At 45.4% G+C, this 25,735-nt stretch overlaps 1 protein-coding gene across 1 annotated transcript in view; it reads right to left on the minus strand.

The window, feature by feature from the left end:
* LRRN2 (leucine rich repeat neuronal 2) overlaps window positions 1–24,618 on the minus strand; it is a 378,579-nt gene extending 353,961 nt beyond the window's left edge. The window contains exon 1 of the mRNA XM_069238514.1: window positions 24,525–24,618. The gene's annotated coding sequence lies outside the window, so the exon portion shown is untranslated. The remainder of the gene's footprint in view (window positions 1–24,524) is intronic.
* Window positions 24,619–25,735: the final 1,117 nt, after the last annotated feature.

Consider the following 25,735-nt stretch of genomic DNA (forward strand, 5'->3'; position numbering starts at 1 on the left):
GCCATCACCGCCTGGATGAAGGACAGCTGCCTCAAGCTCAACTCTGACAAGATTGAGATCCTCATACTGGGACCATTCACATCAGCCTGGGGTGACTCCTGGTGGCTATTGAACCTCGGCACCCCCTCCAACCACCACAAACCACGCATGTAACCTTGGCATCATCCTGGACTCATCGCTCACCATGACCCGCCAAGTCCACTCGGTCACATCCTCCTGCTTTCACACACTCCGACTTCTCAGGAAGATATAGAAATGGATCCCTCAGGACTGCCGCAAAACTGTAACCCATGACCTGGTTACCAGCAGACTCGACTATGGCAACACCCTCTACGCCGGTACTGTTGCGTAGGCTCTCATTATCCTAATGAGACTACTGGATTTTTGGGCGTTAAGATCGTTTCACAGTGTGAGGGACTAAGTCTGACCCACGGTAAAGGACCCTTGTCACCCCAAATCCGGGTTATACTCCGGCTAACTAGCAGTGCCTTATCTCTCCTGAAGGGAAGGGACAATTGGGCAGCCGAGTGCATGACATCTTATTACTTCCCAGGGAAGTATTGGTCACTCAGGTCACAACCGGTGCTCTCATACATAGTACGGTCTCATATAAAAATGACAAAGGCAGTTTAAGTTTTAAAGATTGGTTTAATAAAATTACTGCATTTTATATAGTAAGGCAGGAGCTGCGATGACCAGAACGAAACAACACAGTAGGATTAAAATAGTAACGGTGAGAGTGAAGCACAAGAATAAGGCTATCATAGTGCAACTATATTAAGTTCTCTCTAAGTTATATTATGAGCACAGCTCTAAACTGCCTTTCAGGTTTCTCCCGGAGGACATCAACCCTCATACCTGAGCAAAGGCTTGTAATCTGCACCAGCATCTGCAACGGGGCAGTCAGCATCTAGTTGTAGGTTCCTGGTTGGAATCTCCCTCTGCCAGTACTAGGACTAGAAAGTGATTTTATAACTGACACGCAGACGTTCTAAGAAGAGGTCCCTACGTAAGGATGTGTATCGTCTACGAACACCAGAGAATAAACTTCTACCACGTGTACTGGCAATGTACCAGACTGTAGCCTTGACTGAAGCACAGAGTGAGAAAGAATGCAGTGTTAGGCTAAACAGTGTGATAGAAAGAATAAAACAAGACCGTAAAACTGGTTATTATAAAATAACCGTGCGAGGCAAAATAAAAACGTGTCTAGGGTGAAGTGCACAAAGGCCTAATATGAAAACCTAACGTGCATAACGCTACACTAAAATGGCACTAAAAATGGCTACACTACAGTACTAACAAGAAGAACATCAAGAAATTACAGCACATCTAGAACGCCTCTGCCAGCATCATCCTGGACAATCCTCACCGTGAACATATCTCCAATCACCTAAGAGACCTCCACTGGCTCCTTATTGAGAAGAGAATTAACTTCAAGCTCCTCGGCCACGCTTACAAGGCCCTCCATGACCTAGGACCTGCCTAGCTCAACCACCACATCATCTTCTACTCCCCCACCAGACCTCTCCGCTCAAGAAGCACTAGCCAACATACCCCGCATATGAAAGACCTCGGCTGGTGAGAGATCCTTCACCTACCTCGCAGCAAAGAGATGGAACACCCTGCCCCTGCACCTCAGGCTGTCACCATCACTACCCCAATTCAGGAAAGACCTTAAAACCTGGCTCTTCGACTGTAGCTCAGAGGGAAAAAAACACTTAGCTCCTTAAGACCCTTACAGTTGAGTAGTTGTGCTTTATAAACCCTGATTTTATTTGATTTGAGCTGCAAACTTGAACAGCTAGGTGGAAATTCAAGTCAGAGGCAGGTGTAGTTAGGTGCAAATTCATATGAGGAGCACCTGTGGCACCATCACACAAGCAACAACACACATGGGCCCATATTTATAATTTCTTTGCACCGCATTTGCTTCATTTGTTATGCAAAAGCGGTGCAAATTTACCAAAGTTACTTACAAAATACAATTAAAGTTTGTAAGTTTGTGCCACTTTGCGTACAAAAATGACGCGCATGCAGTGCTAAAAATGTATACATATGGGCCATAGTAACTTAGTGTCATTCTTAAGAGATGAACTCTGCATTCCACCATATTAGGAATGGGGTCTCTAGTTGGCAGTTGTTTGCACCCTGTCCAAGTAGGGACCCTCACTATAGTCAGGGTAAGGGAGCCACACAGCTAAGATAACTCTTCTCACCTCTTTGGTAGCTTGGCACAAGCAGTCAGGCTTATCTCAAAGGCTATGTCTAAAGTATTTCTACACACACAGCAACACAGTGAAAACACTACCAAAGGACATATTAATCTGAATAAAACAAGACCATCCCAACAAAAATCCAACATACAGAAGCAGAGATATCACTTTTAAAAAGTTGCAAAGAGTCTTAATCCTGAGGAATCAATGGTTATGTCTTTTAATACACAGTACCTTTGATGCATCAAAAACAAAGACGATGCAGGCCGCATTGGAGGTATTGTGTCGGAAAAGCAAATCGATGTGTTGGTTCCTTAATGCGCAGGCAAGGTGATGCGTCAGTTACTTACTGGCAGCGGAGGTGATGCGTCCATTCTCTCCTCTGAGGAGAGGCGATGCGTCAGTTTCGTACTGGCAGAGGAGGTGAAGTTTTGGTTCCTTACTGGCAGGGGAGCTGATGTGTTGGTTCTCTCCCCACAGGACAGATGATGGGTCAGTGTGGAGTCGATGCAAAAATGACTCCCAGGGACAATGCATGGAACATCCAGATGCACGATGGTCATACAGTGGTGCTCCGTTGATCCTACAGGTGCTGCGTTGATTCTTCTGCCGCAAGCCAGGCAATGCATCAATTTTCACCCAAAACATTCAGATGCGTGGATTTGTTTCCTCAGGACACCTTCCACTTTCAGGGGCACAGGGACTGGATTTTGCACCACTTGGCAAGAAAGGACTCTTAGAAGAAGAGTCCAGGCACTGGCAGATGAAGTATTTGATGTCCCTGAGACTTCTTAACAGGAGGCAAGCTCAGTTCAAGCCCTTGGATAACCTTGGAAAGCAGGATGTAGAAAGCAAAGTCTTGTCCTTTCACTCCCAGGACAGAAGCAGCAAGCAGCAGCCCAGCACAGCAAAGCAACAGGCAGAGTGAAAGTTCCTCCTGCACCATTCAGCTCTGCTTCCTGGCAGAATGTTCTCAGTCCAGAAGTGTTCTGAAGTTGTGGTCTTAGAGGCCCAATACGTATACTCATTTCTGCCTTTGAAGTAGGAAAACTTCAAAGGAAAGTCTTTATAGTGCACAAGACCCTGCCTTTCCTGCCCTGTCCCCAGACACACTTTAGAGGGTTGGCGACTGCTTTGTGTAAGGGAAGACTTGCCTTATTCAGGTGCGAGTGCAAGATCCTCCCACCACTCTAGGCTAGCCCAGGGGGACCCATCAGGATATGCAGGGCACACCTCAGCTCTCATTGTGTGACTGTCTAGAGTGAATTCATTAACAGCCCAACTGTCATCTTAACCCAGACGTTTATTCTAGTATACAGGCAGAGGCACAGCATGGTTAAGCAAGAAAATGCCCACTTTCTAAAAGTGGCATTTTCACACTTGCAATTTAAAAACCAACTTCACAAAAAGATGTATTTTCAAATTGTGAGTTCAGAGACCCCAAACTCCATATCTCTATCTGCATCTGTCTCAATGGGAAATTACACTTGAAAGATATATAAAGGCAATCCCCCTGTTAATCTATGGGAGGGATAGGTCTTGCAATAGTGAAAAACAAATTTAGCAGTATTTCACTATCAGGACATGTAAAACACACTAATACATGTCCTACCTTTTAAATACAACTGCACCCTGCCCACAGGACTGTCTTGAGCCTACTTTAGGGGTGGCTTACATGTAGTAAAAGGGAAGATTTGGGCCTGACAAATGGCTGCACTTGCCAAGTCGAACTGGCAGTTCAAAACTACACACACAGACACTGCAGTGGCAGTTCTGAGACATGTTTACAGGACTACTCATGTGGATGACACAATCAGTGCTGCAGGCCCACTAGTAGCATTTGATCTACAGGCCCTGGGCACACATAGTGAACTTTACTAGGGGCTTACTAGCAAATCAAATATTCCAATTGTTACTGCTGAATTCTACTAATGAATATTCATGTATTCTGAGTGTTGACTTTGGATAGAGAATGAGTAAAAAAAATTCTAGCTAACGCGTCAAGAATTTTCAATTCTATTAAGGACACGGAGGCGAGGATTATGCTTTCTCTTTCTTTACTGAACAAAACAGCAGCCAATGAAATACAAGTAACAGAAAAAACTACACATCCCAGGATGCCTAACATCCTGTCACATGGTCCAATCACTGTCCATAACCTCAACTATAAGTCCTTTGACCTTTGATGTCACTTCCTCTTTCTTTGGTCAATACAGATAATGTCAACTTGAAAACGAAACTTCTTACGCCAACACGAACTTAACAAGGCTTAACATCTATTCTTCCAGGGTAATCTTCTCCTGGCCAACTGGAACCCGTGCATCAGCCGAAACGCAACATGAAAAACCAAACTAATCCAGCTGAAAAAGGCTTCATAAATTTTTCTGATCAGATCCTGTAAGAATAAAACAGGCAGATAACATCTCCATAAAATTGAAAAGTCTCAATAAAACTGGTGGTTCAATAATAGACAATCAAATGGGAGGGAAACAATAACAATAATCATAATTATACACAATAATTGGTATATCTTTATTCATTATAATTTTTTATTGGGAGGGATAATCCTCGCCTCCGTGTCCTTAATAGAATTGAAAATTCTTGATGCGTTAGCTAGAATTTTTTTATTCTATGTCAGGACCGGAGGCTCCGATTATGCTAGTTCAAAGCTGTTCCATTACTACAGTAGCTACGTCCAATACCGGTTTGTGATAAAACTTATGAAATGTGTTCTCTGAAGACCAGTCTGCTGCCTTCATAATGTCTTCTAACCGGGAACCCAAGGCAAATGATTTGGAAGCCATAGCTCCTCTCACAGAATGAGCCCCGAATATAGAAGTGTCAATTCCTGCTTCACTCATCAACCATCTCAACCATCTGGCCAGAGTGGCTGAAGTCACTGGTTTAAAAGGCTTTTGCAAAGAAATTAATAATTGCCCTTTAGAATTTTGTCAAAATTCTTCCGTGACTGCTTCATAATCTTTTAAACATTGGACTACACACAATTTTGAATTTTCTGTATAAATAGGGTAAGATACTGACCTGTAATTAGTTTTAGTTCTTCTTGTCACAGCAAAAGTGACCCCTTCTGGGGAAAAAACTCTACCAGCTAGATCCAGAGCTCTGACATCTGAAACCCTCTTGCAAGAGATAAGGCATAAGAGCATGGTTAGTTTAGCCGAGAGCTGTTTGCGCGATAAATACCTGTTGGTAGGCCAAGAATCCAAAAATTTTAGAATAATGTTAACATCCCATAAAACAGAATATTTAGCTTGAGGAGGTTTGGAAAGACGTATACCTCTTAAAAGTTTGCAAACTAATGGATGTTCACCCACAGGTTTACCTTCAAGATGAGCGTGTCCCGCTGATCTAGCTGATCTAAAGTTATTAATTGTCCGGTAAGCCAAACCCGAACTTGCTAGCTCTGCCAAAAAATTAATAATCATACCAAGGTGTGTTTCCAATGGATTGGCACCCCGTCCATCACACCAACTAGACCATCTGCGCCAAGCTGAGTCATATCTTTTATGGGTACTACCGGCCCATGCCTGTTTAATGAATTCCGCAGCTTGCTCCGAAACATCTGGGGTACTCCATCTCGCCCTGAAATTAACCAGGCGAGAAGGACCAACTTCCCTGACAAGACCAGAGGATGTTGAAGGCCCTCCGGGCTCAACAGAAGATTCAGACGAGGTGGAATCAGAAGAGGAGAGGCACAAGCTAAATGAAGAGCTATAGGGAACCAAGGCTGTGCTCTCCAAAACGGGGTCACCAGGATAATTTCTGTCTTCTGTCTCCTCACTTGAGACAAGACCCTGGCAATCATCAGGAATGGAGGGAAGGCATACCCTCGAAACTGGGACCAATCCTGAAGAAATGCATCGGTCCTTAGCGCATAAGGGTCTGGACGCCAACTGAAGAATTTTGGAAGCTGGCAATTGATCCTCGAGGCAAAGAGATCTATCTCGCAACTGCCCCATTCCTTGATTATCTGTGAGAAGATCAGAGGGTCCAATTTCCAATCGCTGAAATCTGAGAGGTATCTGGAATTCCAGTCTGCTATGATATTCTGATCCCCAGGGAGGTATTCCGCTATGACAACTAAGCGTTGGGTTAGGCAATAATGCCAGAAATCCTTGGCAATCTCCGCTAGAATTCTGGACTTCGTGGCTCCTAGTTTGTTGACATATCTTACAGCTGAGACATTGTCCATCCGTAAGAATATGCAACAATCTGTTTTCTGAGGGGAGAGACTCTTTATGGCAAAAGATCCTGCTAGAAGTTCCAGGCAATTGATATGTAGAGTCTGCTCCCATTCCGACCATCTGCCCCCCGTCACTAGGGAGTTGCAGCGTGCCCCCCAACCGCATCTGCTGGCATCGGATTCTATCACCACTTCCGGATGGGACCCGAAAATTGCCCTGCCGTTCCAAGCCTCCATGTGGTAAAGCCACCACTGGATCTCTGAGCGTACTTCGGCAGACAAGGGGATTAATTCTGAATAACTCAGACCCTGTTGTAGATGTCTGATCTTGAGCCTTTGAAGTGCTCGGTAGTGCAAGGAGGCGGGAAAGATCGCCTGAATAGATGAAGCTAATAAGCCCACTATTCTGGCAATATTCCTCAGAGAGACGGTCTGTTTGGCTAAAACTGATCTCAATTCCCTCTTGATGTTGCGGATCTTCTGAGAGGGAAGAATGAGCTGACAAGAAATGGAGTTTATCTGGAATCCCAGGAACTCCATCACTTGAAAGGGTATCAATAAAGACTTCTGCACATTGATGAGAAAACCCAAATCCTGCAGAAGATTGATGGTCCAATCCAGGTGAGATAATAGAACTTGAGGGGATTGGGCCATCAACAGAATGTCGTCCAGATATATAATCAGTCTGACACCTTTGGCTCTGAGCCATTCCATCACAGGTCTCAGAAGCTTCGTGAAGCACCACGGGGCTGACGACAGACGGAATGGAAGGGCTAGAAACTCCAAGTACTGTCCCTTCCATTAGAATTGTAGAAACCTCCTGTGAGGTGGAAAAATTGGGATCAACAGATATGCATCTTTTAGGTCCAGACGAACCATCCAATCTCCTTCTAAAAGGATGTCCCTTAACATATGGATGCCTTCCATCTTGAAGTGTCTGTAAAGGATCCACTGATTGAAATCTTTCAGGTTCAGGACTAATCTGTGACCTCCTCCTTTCTTGTCTACTACAAAAATAGGACTGATAAAACCGTAAGGATGAGGAGAGGGAAACTGGACGGCTCCTTTGGCTAAAAGAGCTTGTACTTCTAAGTCTATAACATTTTGATTTGCTAGGGAAAAACACATTTGTACAGGGGGGAAGAGCTGTTGGGGAGTGCTGATAAACTCCAAGTGAAAACATTCTACTGTTTGGAGGATCCAAGGATCTCCTGAAATCCGCTTCCAATTTGACAGGCATAGTGCTACTCTGCCCCCAAGTTTGACCTGCAAAAAATGAATAATGCTCACCTGTGAAACTTGAGTCCTGAATGGCTCCTTGTTGCCCTCTGCGTTGACCTCTACGGAAGCGGGGACGTCCTCCTCTAGAACGTGTGGGGTAGAAGGTGGTGTCTTGATCTCCGTACCAGCCACCTCTACCTCTTGGGTAGTAGTTCTGGGGACTATTGTAAGCTCCTCGGCCGGGCATACGTCCCCCGTAACGACTGGCCCTGAGAAAAAGGCCTCGTTTAAAGACCTTCTTGAGGGACATTTGAGCCTTATCCAGCGTAGAGAAGGTGGAGCAAAACTTGGACAAATCTTTGATAAACGAGTTTCCAAAGAGCAGCCCTTCAGCCGAAGGTCCTGCTTCTGAAGATGCAAGATCAGACAATTTAGGGTCAATTCGCATTAACACAGATTTTCTGCGTTCTGCAGAAATAGCGCAATTTGAGTTCCCCAGTAGACAAATGGATCTCTGTGCCCATCCTATTAGGACATCATTGTCCACCGGATCCCCAGATTCTTTGGCCACGTACGCCATTTCAAGAATCTTGGTCAAAGGACCGGAGAGGTCCAACAGCTTGTCTTGGCAGTTACGCCAGGAGCGATCCAAACCTTTTTTGGGATCCTTAGAGAATTTTCGCATAAAAGTGACCATAGTGGGATCTATTTCCGGGGTCTCGGAGACCTTGCCCTCTAGATCAGGTCTAGGGCATTCCGCTTTTAAGCGTGATCGAACTTCCTTGTCAAAGCATTTTCGTAAATTAGATTGTACATATTGAGCCACTTCGGGTGGAGGAACCCAATTAGAAGCTCTGGGGTGAATGATTTCCGTGGGATCAAAATCTAGAACTTGGCAGGGAGGAGGCGCTTTCCTAGCTTTTTTACTAGGTCTAGGCGCGTTGGATTCATCTGAATCATCAGAGGAGGAATTATTATCGGAAGATGAAGAATGGAGGAAGGCTTCCTTTTTTGAGCTGTAATCATGCTCTCCACTACGTTTTTTACGTAGCTTTTCAAAAGTGTCTGCGTGCAGACTACTAACCTCTGCACTAGGATCTAAGTTTTTTGCTTTGTCCTTCGCTTTTTTGTCTTCGGGGAGAGGTTGTTGTTCTTGTGTCCAGCCCTGTGCACGAGCATAGTCAAATAATTGTCCTGAAAAAGGACCCAAAGCTCTCACTAGAGCATCATTTACCGACTGTTGGACTCTAGAATCAAGGGCTTCAACAATATCAACTTCTAGTTGATTACTTAAATCATCGGTATAATATTCTGTTCCTTGATCCTCCCATTGAGCCATGATTAAGAAGGTAAAATACCTTTAAAACAAATCAGTTAAGGATCAAGGAAGGGGGAGTGCAAAAACCCCAAGACAGGCAGTGGAATAATATTATGAGCCCTTAATAGAATGTGGAGGGAGCTGCCTGTAAAGCACTCTCGTCAGAAGCCTGATAAAATTTTACAACCCACACAGTTGTACTGCTGGGCGTCAGGGAGCAATCTTTGGCACTGAAAAAAGGGGGCTAGGACGCCCTTGCCGCGCTTCCCACGAGCCGATCGATTCAGAAAGTGAAAGGAATCGGCTCGTCGGGACGCTCGCGCTAGTAAAAATTAAAGGGAGACTGCAAATGCAGCTCCGCTCCCGCTCCCACTCCCACTCCACTAAATACGGGCTAAATAAAATTGGCAAAGGCCAATAAATCAGCACGTATAAGCGCTCAAAACAAAGCAATTGAAGCGTGCTGAATCGGGACGCTTTTAACACGAATAAAACATTCTAAATCGTTAAACAAACAAACAGTTTTCTAGAAGAGAGTAAAATCGGGTACTTATCTGCTGCAAAGTAGCAAAGAAAGAGGAAGTGACATCAAAGGTCAAAGGACTTATAGTTGAGGTTATGGACAGTGATTGGACCATGTGACAGGATGTTAGGCATCCTGGGATGTGTAGTTTTTTCTATTACTTGTATTTCATTGGCTGCTGTTTTGTTCAGTAAAGAAAGAGAAAGCATAATCGGAGCCTCCGGTCCTGACATAGAATTAATGTAGAGAAATAACACACGCATTTGAAAATTATGCCTATTTGAGTGGCCGCCAGTGTCCACGAAGTGTACTTATAGATAGCTTACTAATGTAAAATGTTGAACAAATGTTTGGATTCATGTAGTAGTATGTCATAGTAAGGGTTATGTATCATGTATTAGCTTTATTTATTGTAGGCCTTCATTTTAGTGAGGTGTTGGGCCTAGTTGTATGGCCTCATGTCAAGCTGCATTTCTTAGACCACTTGTAAAAATGGCTGCTTAAAGAATTAAATTGTGATTTTCCATTGTACTGACCAAATACTCGTAGCTGAATTTCTTTCTCATGAGAACTGCTTGCTAGAATATGTTGTACTAGCTAGGGATACAATGCATAACATAGTATGTGTAAGAATGACCTTCCCAGGAGAAGACAATGGATGTACTGACAGGTGTATAAGCTGATACAATATTGTTACCTGACGAGCACGAATAGGAGAAGAGGAGCCTATGATCGACATGTTAACAGGGGACTAATATATTCCTAGATTAGAGGTCCTACTTTAATTTAACTAAATGCAAACATATGATTCCTTGACCAATTATGACGTGGGAAGTAGTTTTGGAAAATCTAACACAGCCAGACTTCACCGCGAGGACATGCTGCATTCTCCATTTTACCACTATGCCATTAGCTTAATTCTTTCGAACTGTCCTGAGAGCCCATTCTCCCCATTCTTTTTGAGTGTTTAGCTATTATTCTTTTCTGTACTGTATGAAGAGACTTTGTTTTTTCTGAACTTTAATGCTGAATTCCGATGCCTTGCTGACCGGACTGATGTCCTATTGACGAAGACTGTTGCAGCTTGCTAAACCATACTGAGGCATGGTATAAGACGATGTTGCTGATTGTTATGTTTATTTGTTTTTGTCCCTAGGTACCAACCTCTAATTTTGATAGAATCACAGTTAGATGTTTTCCAAATTTGTGTTGACTAAATTGTTTTGCATGAAGTCCAAACATGCTATTCTAATCTGAGGTTAGTTAGGGTACTCACTGATAATGCTCGCTACATGTAATAACAGTTGATGTGTTTTCTTTGTGGAATCGAAGTGTACGTCATTTTGTTTGTGCAGTTATTCTTGCTATTAATTTGTACCGTAACCTTAGAATGTGTAGTGGTCCAAGCTTTGATTAGATTGCGATTCTTTTGGCGTTTTGGGCAGTCAGTATTGTTTCTGTATGTTTATCATTTGATTTTGAGGCTAGGTTCCGTGCCAGTAGCATTGTTAATGTAGAGAAATAAACATTCTAACTTATAGACAAAGGTGTGGTTATTCAGGACTGAGAGGTCATGGTGTGTGGAAATTACTGACTCCTATTGATTATTGATGTCATTGATTGTCACTGCTATTGATTTGTATTGGAACGGGGTTACATGGTGGGAACTACTCAAAGCGCAGTCAAAAGGTCCATCGACCTACAACGCATCCCCTTATAAGTTAACTTATTAAGGTCTGATGCGCTAGTACAATAATGGAGACTCCATGACAGACAGAGAGCATATGAACGATAGCACTGGTTAGCAGTGGTAAAGTACCCAGAGTTCTTAAGCCAAGAGAAACAAGTCAGAAAAATAGGAGTAAGAAGGCAAAAAAAATTGGGGATAACTCTGCAAAACGGGCCAGGGTTAACAGACCGTAACACTGAATTTTAAATATTGACACGAAAAATGTATAGGGATTCCACATGATTACATAGCAATGCATTGTCGAAGTAAATTGATGTGGATCTAAGAATATTATGTCACTATTTCCGTAGGTATGCTTATCTTGACAGTGTGTGAATAGCAGATACTTTGAAGTCGATCTATGTGCGGGTTGATATTCTTAACCTTGATATTTTGACATACAGCTGGGAAACTCTTCAATAATTCAGAAAAATGTCCTACCAGAGGTGGCTGAAAAATGCACATAGTGCATAACATTAGCGCTAATATTACATTGAGTTATTTATTGTGTTAAGGATCTCAAAGATCTTGGAGACACTCATCAAAGACACACAACATTTTCTTTTCTCTCTTTTGAACACTGTACTCCCTGTCAAGCTCCTTCAAGACATTCCACACAGATGCTTAACCCAACAGACAGACAACTCTTGCATGCACTGGCATCAAACTCTACTAGTTTATTTCTTTATTTTATTTGGAGCAGGCCTAGATGCCTGAGGTTAGCAAGGGGCTACAGCCATACTGCGAACTCAGAACATGCCAAGCCAAATGTAGGTATGTTTTTAATTTCTTCTAGATGGCACAATGGCTTGTCTGCAAACGGAAGCCACGTCACAGATTGCATTCAGAATGCCCTCCCACCAATGAAACAGTCACATCTTTAGAGCTCTCCTGAAAAAGTGATGCTCTGAATTGGACTCCAGTGATGACATTTGGAAGTCATTAAATCGATCCCAAGCCCCACATTTGCCTTGTGCACTATACATAAGGCTTTGAATTTAACCCATTGTCCCCCTAGAACTGGAGCTATATGATCACGGGACTGACTTTTCATGATTAGTCTAATTGCAACATTCTGAAGGGGTTGTAGATGATGCCGTGGGGTTTTAGAAAATCCCAGGTTTAAACCATTGCAGTAGTGTAGCTTGAAAAGGATCAAGAAGTAGAGCAGGTTAGGTAGAAAAGGTAAGATCTACTGAAGAATTTGTAGTTAGGAGTGGAACTATTTGACTTGATCCATGCCCTCAGGATTGTACAAACTCCAGTAAAGCCCTGCCCTTAGAACCACTCTACAGTCAAGAGCTAGTCCACACCAAGTGAGACGTAAGACTTCCAGAGAAGTGGTGGCAGGCCCAAATGCATGGCAACCTGATGGCTCTCCAAACTGCCCATAGGTAGCCCATCGCAAAGGCCATGGGTGCCTACTACAAGGCCCCTATGTGTGAGGCCTCAAGTAGAACAGACTTCTGTTAAATGGGATCGCGCGCTGAACACCGGGATGGCTTAGAAGATATGGGTGCATTGGTTTATGGTAGGAGATGGATGTGGGTTCTGTAGCCAATGATCATTGTACAGATGAATGTACTTGTCTTAGATTTGGGTTGGAGGATGTACATGTTGCATATAGGTGGTTAAATGTAGAGCTACCGTTGGAATAGTAGATGAATAACAATGGATTCTGTAGCAGTCAGTATACCCGAATGGGTATCAACCACCAGAGGAAGGGATCCATGCATTGATGTGTCAAAGACTTTGTCTCTAGAGCTTGTGTCTGAAATGAATTAGGGTGTCTAGAAAGATAGCTCGGGGTGGACAGATACATCCATCAATTTTGATGTGCAGCTAGGAATGAATTCATGAATGTGGAAAAGTTGACAGAGGGCAGTGTCGCTGGAAGGGCTGTCTCCATTGGGTGGTTCATTAAATAGGTGACTTCATTGGCAGATGTGTAGATCAGTACATGACAGGAATCAGTGCATGGATTAGCTGTCTGATGCACTGAATGGAGGATAAATGGAGCATGTGTTCTGTGGACACTGTAAATATCTTCTGAAAGGCAGAGGGGTGTAGCTTATATATAAGACACAGCAGTTTAGATTCTGAGGGAAACAGAGTGATGTATGCAAGATGGAAACGAGGAAGCATTTTCTGTGGAGGAGAAATACATTTTTTGCGAAAGGTGTACCTATGGAGGACGAAGGTGGCACCACTTTAAGGAGGACAGTGATTTATTTTATGGAAGGTCCAGTGGTACATGTCAAGGAAGCTGCAAAGGGATTTTTTTGATGGAAGAACACTAACAAGGTTTATAGAGGAGATGTGAATTCAACTTGTGTAGACGACCGAGGACGTCACATAGAGCGTACACATATACATTCTTATTGAGGAAGCAGTGGAATGCACGTATGGAGGACACAGAAGGACATACTGCATGGAGGACGCATAAATACATCTAAAGGAGGACCCAGGACACATTGTACCAAGGTCACAATGATGGCTAGCAGTACTGAGAACAGAAGATATGTCTTTTAGAGAGCACAGAGACAGACAAGCATATTTTATGGCAATCGCCAGGGACCAACCCTCTGAAGGACATTGTGGGACATTTGTTACTGAGGTCCTTTGGGAAGTATTTGTTACAGAGAAAGTACACCTGTACTCTTCACTGGCTGTCTTTCCGGGTATCACAGAACAAATAATATTCACATTTCTATTTTTTACGCCATGGAAAGGACTGTCCTTCGGCAGAACAACCTCTTCGTACATCACATCAGATCTTACAGTGAATATACACCACGACTCCCTCCCAAACACGCGCTTCCCCTTCTTTTAAATCCGTTTTAAAGCTTGTTCCCTTTCAGGGAAAATTGGATTTCCAGGTTGTTTAGTTTCTGCTCCCTCTAAGTGGCAATCTTCTTGTAAAGCTGTAATTCACCGGAGTCCGGAATATGACAGCTCCTGGCTCGTCATTATCCGGATCTCCCCCAGGAAGGCCGCCTGGTATAATCCGACATATTGATGGGGATGAATATTCTTGGAAGCAGAGGGGCTTTTGAAGGAACTCTATCAGATCGTCGCTGCAGCTTTTCAGAGGATGCTCATAAAAAGGGCCCATGTTGTGTAAAAGTTCACCTCTGGGAAGGAGCAGGAGGCTGGACTCAAGCGGAATCGTGGTTCTGCTCCATTGATGATGTGTCAGAGGAAGACCGAGAGCAAAAATCGGTTGCTCTGTAATCGTGGACTGGTTTAATTGCAGTTGACTCGCGCTCAGCAATAGAGCGCCCTCGGCGGACTGCGCGCCAAGTAAACCCCGCACCGAGCGTGCTCATGCCCCCTCCCTAAGAGTCTGAGGCTGGAGGCGAGGGCCGTGGCAGTGGAGCAGGGGCGTCAGGCGCCCGGCAGAGCAGACACCATGATTGAGACGATGGGCCAGAGAGGCAAAGGCCTTGAGAGACATAGACAATGCTACTGTGGCAGGGAGATACGAAGAAAGGCCTATGGGCCAGCAGTATATGAGTAACATGTTCAGGAACACTGGGGCAGGCTGGCACTGGTACTAGGGCGTGAAGCAAGGCCTCTGGAACAGAGAGGTGCAAACACTGCAAAACATGGACACTGGGGCGGGGGTACCGCGGGAATAGGACAGTCTCACGGATAGGGAGTCATGTTCATAAGTGCTGTGTGAAACAGGACAGTGCAATGCGTACACCGCGGCATGACACTGGAACTGAGGAAGAGGGCATAAACTTTGGCACAGACCGATACTGGACCAGAGAGACATTGCAATGATACAGGGACACATGGGCACTGCGACATGCAGACTGCTACAATGAGTGACCGTAGGACAGTGAGTCACCAGTGGGGAAAGGATGGCAGTAAGGACATGCTGGGACAGGGGCAGATGGATGCTGGGATACTAACAGAGGGGCACTGACACAAGGAGGGCAAGAGAAGGGTATGTGGCAGTTCTTAATTTGTAGAAAACTAAGTGCGGGAGCCCAGGGTGTTTTACCGGAAACGACTGCAGATTGCACCACCCAATGTGCCTGCCAGCGTTCCCAGAAGTTATTACATTTGTATAAATCTGACCATTTGGACTATTCAAGGTAACATAAAGTTGTACTTGTAATGCCCTGCTTGTACTGATATATATATATATATATATCTATATATATATATATATATATATATATACATATACAAATATATATAAAAAGCGTTTTTTGACTTGCCTATATCTTTGGCATTGTTTGAGAAATCCTCATGAAATTTTCCAAAAAATGTGTGCCATTGATTCTTATTTCCCACCAAAAGTTTGGGGGTGATTAGTCAAGTGGGGAGCCGAGAAAAAAGGAGGAGTCAAAAAAGTTGTGTTTCCCATGTTAATTCCCATATGACCTTTGAACACTACTAGAGTCTCAACCACTGGACAAAATTATACCAAATTTGGCAGAAAGCTAGCTTTCGGGACGCAGACTGTGCTTTTGGTTATTTGGTGTAAATCCATTCAGTAGTGTGGGAGAAATGAAAGGAAATCCAAATTTGGATGTCTGAGGTTGCGAAAACTTCGCAAATCATAACAAGCTTGTGCAGGGAAATGCAGAGCTCTGATTGGCTGCCAACACTTCAACCAGGAAGTAGTGGCAGCCATCTTGGGACTCAGTTTCAGCTGAGTCATACAAAAAAATTTAAAAGTAAGACAAGGGGCTAGGGTAGAATGACCCTGAGCTCTGGTGCTGGGGTGCAAATTTGGGGGGAAGATAAAAAAATAAAAAAACAAGCACAGGCTGCCGCGCTTGTTTTTAAGAAGCCTCTGGGTGGGCCAGGTCCCTGGGGCATTGACATTTTTAATGAATGCCCCCCCCACAGCCCAGGAGACAACCACCTCCCTGGGGCAGAATTAGATATCAAATGCGGATGGGCACATGACCCCCCCCCCCCCCCCCCCCTAGCCACAGGGACCGCCACCTCCCTGGGCCATATCTTTAAATTGAATATGGGGGGTAGGGGGCTGCCTGTCCCCCCCCAACCTGCAGCCCCAAGGACCTCCACCTCCCTGGGGCACAAGTACCAATGAAATATGGGGGAGGGGTCTTTGCTCCTCAGCAGCCCCAGGGACCGCCACCTCGCTGGGGCACATCTTTAAATCGAATGTGGGGAGCCACTCAGCCCCCCTGCAGCCCTTGGGACCGGTGCCTCCCAAGGGCTTTAAATAAATACAATGCAGGGGGCAGCGCACCACCTCCCACTGCCCCGAGACCTCTTCAGGGCTAAAATAAAAGAGTGAAGGGGGTCTGTTTTGGACCTCAAAACCCTGGGGACAACCACCTACCTGGGGCTAGATTACATTGGAGGGGCCACACGGCCACCCTGGTGGAGCCAATAATGGCCCGGGGGACCTCCACTGCCCCCAGGGCCAGCTCCCCATGGCCAGTCCTGCTATGTCCCAGGGTGCCCACCCCGGGACATAGCTGTTTGCATTTGATTGGTGGGAGCTTTGACAGCTCCCACCAAGCAAAAGCAAACAAAGTCCGCTTTCTGACAGCGGGAGCTGTCAAGCAGCCCCTGCTGACAGAAAGCAAAGTTTTCATCTGTTTCCCTGCACACAAATATGTGTGCAGGGAAGCAGATAAAAACATTGCTCCCAAAAACAGGGAGCTGCTATTTAAAGCAGCTCCCTGCTTCTGGGAGCAATGCCTTCTCTCGCAGGACACGAGGAGTCGGCTAGGACCGCGGGATCCTTTAGGATCCCCCCGAAGTCCTGTCATTCTCTCTCGCTCTCTTCCATCCCATTATGGGATGGAAGAGAGAGAAAGATTGCCATTGCAATGGTCTCTCCATGCACCCACTCACAGACCCGCTCAGACTCTTACACCCATTCAGAGACCCATTGAAACCCTCACACCCACAGATCTACACAGAATCCAACACACACCCTCATAGACCCACTAAGACACTGATGCACCCATTCTCACATCAAGACAGACACTCTCACAGCCACTTTCACATCCAGATACACCCTCTCACACCTATTCTTACACCCAGAGACACAGGCTGCGGCCAACTCCTGCCTTGCATGGCCAACGGCCGTATGTAGTGTGGGGTTGGGTGGTTAGGGGGTTGGCCGCAGCGTCTGGCCACAGGCCAGGCCTTGCAGCCAACCTCAACCATGCATGGTCAAAGGCCATGCGCGGCACGGGTTTCAGTGTTTATAGAGGTTGGTTGCATAGCCTGGCCGCAGGCCATACCCTGCGGCCAACCCCCACTGCACATGGCAGAGGCCTTGTGTAGCATGGGGTTGGGCAGTTATAGGCGTTGACTGCAGGCCCTGCAGCGAATCTCGGCCACACATGGCCAAAGGCCATGCGCAGCACATGGTTAGGTTTTTATAGGGGTTGGCCGCAGGGCCTAGCTGCAGGCCAGGCTCTGCGGCCAACTGCTATGGTGCACAGCCCCGCAATGGTTGGATTAATGTATAGTAATGAAAATGAATTTACGTTAAAAAAAACATAGAAATTCACTGGAAAAAAACAAAACTTACAGGGACGTTATAGTTAGGAAATAGAATTTTAAAAAACATAGAAATTCACTTAAAAAATGAAAGTTTACAGGGACGTTATAGTTAGGCTCATATTAAACGTACAAAACCGTAGAAATTGACCTATTATAGTTAGAGTTATCTCAGGTACCTATAATTCGAGCCCTAAGCTACGTATAGTTCGCGCCCTCACTATGCACTGCTAATTACCCCACAAATTACGGTACTCATGACATCTTTGATAACATTGATAATATCAATGTAATATCTGCAGTAACATTTTTCATGAAAAAACTGTGCATGGCGGGGGCACGAGTTATAGTTACTTGAGATAACTCTAACAAAGACATGTGAAATTATGTGGATTTGTATAACAATGTTGTATGTTGTATGTTTAAAATGTGAGCCTAACTATAACAACCCTGTAACCGTTGTTTTTTTAAGTGGAAAAAAATATATATTTGTATATATTTGCCACGCAACCCTCACAGCTGGCTTATCATTGAGCTATACTTCTTCAAAGATGAGCCAGCTGTGTGGCTTTCCACATGTTGGTACACCTTACTCTAAAAACACCAGTAAGTATGGCCCAGGCAGCAATAATGAATGCAGAGTTGTGGCCCAGACATAGGGTGGCCAGGTGTTCTAGGTTTGCTAGGACAGTCGTGGCAGATTTCGGCAAATTTGTCCCGGCATTCAGGGATGGTCGACTGAAAACAGAAGGATGCGTGGGGTTTCATGTGTCCCAAGGTAAGACCAGCTAGCAGCTCCTATCAGAAAGCCATTGAATAAACAGGTATAATATTGGGTTTAAAAATTGTGTTTAATTTATTGCTTTAGTGCGTCATTGTCTGTATTTCTTTGCTGATGAGCTCTCTCATTTTGTGCCCCTCGGCTGATATAAAATTGCAGTTGTCTTCTATCTTTGTGAACTGTCCCGGTTTTTGGCTTTCAAAATCTGGCCAACAAGGAATGCACAGTTGATAAATTGTAAATGTCCGACCCTGGATCCAGATGCCATAGACTGACTAAATATTGCAGCCTGTGGCGCGAGCTGGAAGTCAGTGCTTTTCAAAGATGTAGTGAGTGAGGTGCAAAGAGTTGAGGACAGTGATGTGTTACATTCTTTTCAGGCACTAGAGCTTAACTTTGACTTTGAGAACAAACCTCAATTTTAGCTGTTCAGCTTCTTTGTCAGCAAAGCAGCACTTTTTAGCATGTAGCATAAAAGGGCAGGATTTTTAGTTTTGTATCGCAATTCCAAATGAAGCCCTGTTTACAGTTGAACATGAAGGAGCATGTAAAGTGCTATTTGTGTGGTGGATCTCCGTAGGGGTGTGTTGATTCTGGAGTTTTTTTGTGAAGTTTGAGGGCTGTGGTGGAGAGTAAAAGGGAATGGACGACTGGGAAATTTAGTAAAGCTTTGGGGGTGGGAAGGTTTGGTACTGCCAGGCAGAGCTACTGCTACAGGACGGTTCTCTTGGTCTCAACATAGGGGCCATAGATGAACTGGGTATGGGGTTTGTAATACCTTCACCCTCTTCTGAGCCAATATAACTTGTGAGTGTGAGGAGCTAGCACTGGTGGGTGGAGTGAGAAGCTGTTAATTGTGAGCGGCTGGCCTTGGTAAGTAGAATAAGATGCTGACACTTCTAGGCAGTACTAAAGGACTTTGAGGCGATTGCAATAGTAGGCAGCATAATAACTTGCTCTGCTGCGCAGAGTAGGAAGCGCCACTGGTTGGCAGCGCAAAAAGTTAGCACTGGTGGCTAGCATCTAATTCCACTGGTTGGCCATGCGGCGCAGACGAGAAGTGGGAGAATGTTGCACTAGAGAGCAGTATGAGAAACTGCCACCAATGAACAAATGAAGAAACATGGAGTTCAGGTTTAGAGTTTGATTTCAAATGGTGACAGAAATCCCTCCAATTTGTAGAAGAAGTGTTACATTGTAAGTAGAATCCATCAGCACAGTTTCCTCCTCAATGCTTGTTAGACCCCATTCAGAGGGTCCACAGGGCAGACGGGCTATTTGGCTACAACTCTGCTAGTTGGGTGCGTTTGCCACCGGTGTCCTGGGGTCCATCCTGCTATGGCTCTGCAAACTGGGCTAAGTACACCCTGCCTGCACTTGACTCTCACTTTAGTGAGGACAAGCAGTCACAGCTTCTCAGAGAGGTACTGTGGGTTGTAAAGACTCTGAACTCTACAATCCACTAGCCTGTCATGCTTGTCTTTTTAGTAAAGTACGTTTTAAATTACAGTGAACAAAAAGGCTATTCAATTAGATGGACATCAAATTATAAGTCAAACAATCTCACCCTCAGGCTTTTACTGAAATGCTGTGCCCTCCTCGCCCTTCTTCCTGCTCTATAGTATCCTCCTCAGCTCAGCAAAAGTGCCTCGAGGCCCTTCCTTGGGTGACGAGGGACGCGTCACCCATTGACTCTGACCTGGGTGCTTCAGTTTTAAGCTCTGAAGCGCCCAGGGAGAGTGTCAATCAGTGATACCTCGTCACAGAGTGGGGTGGGGTCAGCAGTCTCACTGACCCCCATCCCACTCTGTGACTAAGTTGGGACTGCTGCCTTCCCTCATTGGCTGACCTAAGATCAGCCAGAGAGGGAAGGCAGCAGTCCCAACCCTCCTGGGACCTCCGAGCTGAAGGTAAGTGTGTGTGTTTTTTCTAATGAATGTTTGGTGCGTGCGTGCATGTTTGAATGTTGACGAATGTTGTGAATGGATGTGCGTGCATGTGTGAATGAATGAGTGTGAGTGTGCTTTCCACCCGCCCCTTCCCTCCTAAAATTGCTGGCCGCCACTGGCACACATGCTTAGTGTGATAACTACCAATTCACATGCAGTTAGGTCACTCGGGGCAGGGGTACACTCCTGTATGCCATGCAGGGGACACTACCAAACCATCAATAATATTCTTATTATGTAAGAAGTTGTTCCAGCTGGTGCTTCTCTCTGTGTGTAGCACTCTCTATACAAACGGGCGGTTCTTCTGTTACCTCTCAACTGTTAATTAGGTCCACAGTTGTTTATAACGTACTACATATACCACTCAAAGCCAATTTTAAAATGTGTATAGCACATACTGAACGACTTTGAGGCGCTTCTTCGCTGATGAGCAATAGACATGCTTGAGAGAAGTGTCTCCTATATCACCCTACATTTCTACCAATGCACCTCGGCCATCGAAGCGCTGGGGCGGCCTACAGCCCTACCAAATTAACGCCGTTTCTGTCTAAAGCACTTGTTATTCCATTACCAAGCCTCCCATGTTAAGATTGTCTTTCCCAGCACTCCCAGCCTTTCGGGGACTCGTCTGCTAGGAAACCTCCCTTCGTTCCTTTACAGGCCAGAGGCCACGTAGTTCCTGGAAGCGGGCGCCATTAGCTCTACAGTACTGCCTGGCAGAGGGCCAGCGCCTGCCTAGTTAGCATTCTGCACCAGGCCCCGAGCATGAGGACATGAAACAGCCAGCCTTGGCATGAGAGGGGAGGGAGCTTTTGTCTCGGGGGGGGGAGCAGGACCCATGGAACGATTGAAGCAAATACCCGCAAAAGAAGGGCGGGGCGTGTGGAGAGCGTGACAGGACATTGTAGTTCCGGCAGCGGAAGGAAGGCCCTGCCTGGGCTGCAGCCTCCGAAGCAAGGGTGCCCGAGAAAGGAGCCCAGGAATCGGGAGGAAGGTTCGCCCAGGGACGGCCCGGGGTGATGACCCTTAAAACCCGAGAGCTGCCAGGCTGTCAGCCTTCCTCAACACGCCCTGTGATTCATAGAGAGTATAGAGTGTTGGGCAGTACCAGAGAGGAAGCTGTCTCTTCTCGCTATACACTATTGCCACGGGATGCAGGGACGTAGCTTCAAGGGGCGGGGAGTTTGCGGTGTAACATTCCCTTAAGAAATGTATTTTCTGGGAAATAGTTGGATACAAATGCTTTCAGTGGGGTAGGACGAGGTGTCTGAGATTTCACCATGAATTTTTTACATAAACACAGACAAAAACGTAGACACACACTCTCTTACTCCCAGCATTGAAAACCTTCAAAAATGTTGGTTATTTTACAAAATGTTGTGTTTTATTCACTTAGCACCCCTACCAATCCGCATTTGTCGCCCTTCCCACTGCCTCTTTCGCCCCTCTCATAATGTATTTTGACATTAAATGCCAGAGTGATAGTTGGAAAATCTGAGGCTCACTCCCCCAAATTTTACTGACCAAACCACGCCCCTGACAGGATGATGAATATTGTTGCTTACAAAGGTTGGCAAAAAAAGCCCTTCTGTTTCTTTGACTCCAGTGATAACTTTGATCACTTAAATGTTTATTGGATCAGATGCTGTGAAATTGTGCTTCTGATTATACATAACACGTTATGAAACCAAACGATGGTCAATGTCCACTTTTTTGGGCTCTCAGTTCAAACAGGGGGCCACTTGGGTGTGGCTGGTAGGATGTATATTCCAGCCAAGGGCCAGACGTCTTGAAAAGAGCTCAACTCCTTATTTGTCATGCAGGAAGTTGCTTCAGGTGAATCTGTCCTTGGCTGGTATGATGTATAATTCAGCCAAAAGCCAGCTGTGACAAAAGAAGCATTGTAAAGCTAGGAGGTCTCGCTGGCAAGATACTGTGCAGCATGGCCAAAAGGCAGGGAACTGCTTTAAGGGGTCTATGTAGATTTGAATTCAAGAAAGTTGATAGACATTACCCAAGTGCCCAGGAAAAGTTTGAGTAAGACAGGTGCTACCAACCTGGCACCTCTCAGCCAGACCACTAAGGGATGATAGAAGGCTGCTGCTCCTAAGCCAAGCAGATTGTCTGGTGGTGTAACTTGAACTGGCGTGTTACTCGTCTCTTTGACCAGAAACCATCTTGTGAAACTGGTTATTGGGGAAAAGGCAAAAAAGTGTGATGCTGAGAGCTGCCTAAGACATCTCTGACTATCCTGAACACCGTCGTCCATTCAGCCGAGTCCTATGGATGGGGTCCCATCCTCGGGAAGAAGAGAAGCCATTTTATGGTGCCTGAAAGGCAGGATCTCAGGATACCAACAACACGTTGATCACTATTGTTTAATGGGAGCTAGCCATGACCAATGGATTTGGCTTAGAAGTCGGACTTCCGAATTTCCAAACTGGAATGACTAAAAAGCTTGGATTGTTTGAGAATTCACACACATTTACAATTTAAATTTCAGATTTCCTCCTCAGATGTCTGTCTGAAATCTCGTGCACAGCGCGCTGCTCCGGGCCGATCTTGCGAGTGTACGCTGAAGCCTGAGTATGTACTCACTTACCTCTGCGGCAGCAGGTAACAGCTGCTCTCAGGTCAACACAGTGCCCCCAAGCAGGGCCTGATGTGACCTCTGCACACAGTGGCCCCTCTCTCCAACGGCCCCGTTATGACAGGGCGTACGTAAACATGTATGACACATGACGTGCATAAACATGTATGAAGCTGCATTAGGTGTCTGCAGTGAAGTAGTGTATTTAGCTCAGTGGTCGAAGTGCATTAATAAAAACATGGGATCTGTGATGCTGCGTACAAAGGAGACGGGGTGAGTAAGGGTGGGTTTAAAGGCATGGCTAAGAAACAAAATATTCTGTAACTTTGTTTGATCTTTCACAAGTAAAACAAGGCACAACTTAAATGAAAATTACATGCAAGTAAGTTAAACAGTGGAAAATGCGCTATGGTACATTATAAACCTCTATTAGTTAATCCACTGCGCCAGAGAATCACAGAATTGAATCCTGGTTGGTGAAGTTGCTTGTGTATGTTTAATGCTACGAGGCGCTGGTCTATGACAGAAAGCACTGTGCAAGCACAATATATATTTTAGTAACACCCAGACTGTAGATAGTGCAATTTTTTTTATAACTCTCTTTTAAACCTCCAGCGTAACTAGTGTCTCGCTTGCAATACCTCTCAAAAAGATTAAATGTATGTCATAAGGACGTCTCAAATGATTCCATCAATTAAAGCCAACAGTGAGTTCCAGGTACTTACTTTCTATCTATCTATCTATCTATCTATCTATCTATCTATCTATCTATCTATCTATCTATCTATCTATCTATCTATCTATCTATCTATCTATCTATCTATATGCAGATTAAACAGTTGTGCACATTTGCATGTATGTCGGGCAGCAGGCCCCCTGGAGAGCAGGCTTGTGTAGCTGTCTACCTCTTTCTCGGTGTCACAGCACAGGAGAACCCCTGCCTTGCATTTCAGCTGATACTTTTCAGCTCTCGGATTCAACCGTCTCCCAACGGGGTTGCTTTCACAAATAGTAGGGGAACTGTTTTTCTAAAATTAAAGGAGTATGGCCATGTCGTGCTCATCAGGCCCCCCCTCACCCCACACGTCGACCACTGCTTTAGGTTCACAAATGGAAGGAGGGGGTCCACTTTCAGAGAGACGATCGGGACTCAAGAGCAGCGGAGACCTACTGACCCTCTGGGTGACGGTGAGTCCCTTCTCCCGTTCTCTGATTACTGGATCTTCCATCGCTTCCTGTCTCTTCTCTCCCCCTTGTATGTGCCGTCCCTTGTTCCATGTTCACCCCCCCTGCCCTGTCCGTTTCCCGAGCCCTGTCCGTTTCTCTCTTTGCTTATACCGCGTTCATTCTATTCGGTCTTTTTTTTTGTTCTTCCTCCCACTCATTTCTTCCGCCTCCCTTTTGTCTTCTCCGGCTCTCTGTCACCCCCTCTTACTCTCCTTCCCTCTGTCACTCATTCCCCTCCTCCCGTTTACCTTCTCACCTCCTCCACTCCTCTCCGTTTCAGCGTCCTTGCATCCTTTCGCCTCCCCCTTCTCTCATTCTCTCCTTCTCGTCCCTCTCCCGCGCTTTCACCTTCCCTCCTCTCAACCGTATTTTCCCTCTTCCCTTCCCGCCGCCCCTCTTTCTTTATATCTCTCTCCTATTCACTTCTGGGTCCTCGCGCCATTCCTCCCTCCCTCCCTCCCTTCTTCCATTTTGAGCGCCCTGCGCGGTTGCTAGGATACAGAGCAAACCTAATTTTGGCACGAGGGCTGGTATGAAATAACCCAGAGCGGCTGCCGGTGACAGTGTGAAGGCGGCATCGCAGGGGGACCCTGGGAGGGGAGGGGGACGTCCCCTTCCAAACTCTACCTGTGGGACGCGGGAGAGTGAAAGACAGTAGACAAAGCGAAATGATGGGGGTGAGAAGTGGGATTAGACATCAAGTATGGGAAGGAAGGAGGGAGAGACTGGAAAGAGATAAAATAGGGGGAGAGACAGTGCTTTGAAAAGAAAATGATTTAAATGAAAATGGTGGGGCTGAAGAAGTGGATACGTTAATGAAGATGGCAGAAGAGAAGGTAACGAGAGAGAGAGATAGAATGTACGGTAGAGAAGAGACAGGCAGACGAAATGAAAGGGGAGAGGAAGCAGACAGAACGACTTGACCAGAGAAGAAGGGAAAAGAGGTGAAAGGAGAGGGAAAAACACCGCGTGTTGTAGTTGAAGTCAGTTTTCAGGGAGATGTAGTTTATTCTTGGTTCAACAAGAGCTACATTATTTCCCCTCCAAATCAAAAGTGCTGAAATGTTGTCTCCTAATGAAAACTCAGACTCCATTTTGTAATCCTACATGATAAACACCCCTTCTGGATGCATATGCCACATGGGCCGGTTCTGGGACTTTTGGGCCCCCTGACGAAAGGGAAGATGTGAGGCCCCTCTAAGTAGCACACGATGTCCCAAAAAGTGACATCACTTCAAGTGACAACTTCATGTTCTGCGAGGTCCAGTGGGACTATTAAGCATTTTTTGGCATCCCTGAAGTGACCTAGCCCTTTCATTCGAATCTCGTAATGCTGCATTTATGATTGAAAAATGAAAAGGCAAGTTCCAGAAGGCAAGGAAATAAAAGCAGAATTAACTACTTACATGTGGTATTAAGAAGCCACTTGTGACCTAATGTGATGGAAGTGTGTGCTAGTGAAATTTT

Source organism: Pleurodeles waltl, chromosome 6 (genome assembly GCF_031143425.1).
Source record: "Pleurodeles waltl isolate 20211129_DDA chromosome 6, aPleWal1.hap1.20221129, whole genome shotgun sequence".
Taxonomy (NCBI): domain Eukaryota; kingdom Metazoa; phylum Chordata; class Amphibia; order Caudata; family Salamandridae; genus Pleurodeles; species Pleurodeles waltl.